The 1,328-nt window shown below is 41.6% G+C and overlaps 1 long non-coding RNA gene across 1 annotated transcript in view; it reads right to left on the bottom strand.

Annotated features, from left to right (window-relative positions):
• LOC122551353 overlaps positions 1–843 on the bottom strand; it is a 13,503-nt gene extending 12,660 nt beyond the window's left edge. The window contains exon 1 of the long non-coding RNA XR_006312081.1: positions 774–843. This is a non-coding gene — a long non-coding RNA (uncharacterized LOC122551353). The remainder of the gene's footprint in view (positions 1–773) is intronic.
• Positions 844–1,328: the final 485 nt, after the last annotated feature.

Consider the following 1,328-nt stretch of genomic DNA (forward strand, 5'->3'; position numbering starts at 1 on the left):
TTCTCCTTAATTCTATTTGCCAAAGCTACCTCATGTCCTCGTTTTGCCCTCCTGATTTCCCTCTTAAGTATACTCCTACTGTCTTTATACTCTTCGAAGGATTCACTCAAACCTATCCTGTCTATACCAGTCATATGCTTCCTTCTTTTTCTTAACCAAACCCTCAATTTCTTTAGTCATCCAGCATTCCCTATACCTACCAGCCTTCCCTTTCACCCTAACAGGAATATTGCTTTCTCTGGATTCTTGTTATCTCATTTCTGAATGCTTCCTATTTTCCAGCCATCCCTTTACCTGCAAACATCTGCCTCCAATCAGCTTTTGAAAGTTCTTGCCTAATACCATCAATGTTGGCCTTTCTCCAGTTTAGAACTTCAACTTTTAGATCTCGTCTATCCTGTTCCATCACTATTTTAAAACTAATAGAATTATGGTCACTGGCTCCAAAGTGCTCCCCAATGACACCTCGGTCACCTGCCCTGCCTTATTTCCTTATAAGCATAGAAAATTAAGGGACTTTCTATTCATTCTCTATGGATGTCACATGATACAATTTTTGTAACCCATCAATAATTAGGGTAACTAGATAAGGCTGTGTTATCTAAAATCACCTTTTATGTTGCTAATTGGGATTAAATCAGATAACCTGTGGTCATACATAGACCACAATCATGTCCTGTTTATTCCAAGCCTCTTTATTTGTCGTACGAACCTGACTTACCCAAGAAGTATTTTTAGCAGATGACACATCCACTTTATAAATGTTTGCTTACCCAGAACAGAAGACAGAAAGAAGAGATTAAGTGCCCACAGGTTCCTGCTTCTGTTACTGTTGCTTTAGTCTTCAGCCCACCTTATTTCGGGAAACAGGAACAGCTGCCTCTGAGTCATCAAGTGGTTGTTTCCAGTTCACAAACATCAGGGAGAAGCCGAGGATTCATTAGGTGTCTTAAAGGGGCACTGTCCTCTTAGGTTTGGACATCAACAGGGCAATAGACGTTGATGTCTGCTGACAGTGAGGCTGGCACACAGCACGTTTCACCCCTAGTTTCTTCTCTATTGCCTCTTGTGCCTTTTCCAAGCTCATTTTATCCTTAACTTACAATCATAGATTCCCTACAGTATGGAAGAAGCAGGCCATTAAGTCCACATCAACCCTCCAAAGAGGATCATACCCAGTCTCATCCCATCCCTGTAAACCTACATTTCCCATGGCTAATCCACATATCTTTGGACTGTGGGGAAAAAACTAGAGCACCTGGAGGAAACCCACGCAAACACAGGGTGAAAATACAAACTCCAGACAGACTGGAACTCCACACAGACAG

This window comes from Chiloscyllium plagiosum, chromosome 7 (genome assembly GCF_004010195.1).
Source record: "Chiloscyllium plagiosum isolate BGI_BamShark_2017 chromosome 7, ASM401019v2, whole genome shotgun sequence".
NCBI lineage: Eukaryota > Metazoa > Chordata > Chondrichthyes > Orectolobiformes > Hemiscylliidae > Chiloscyllium > Chiloscyllium plagiosum.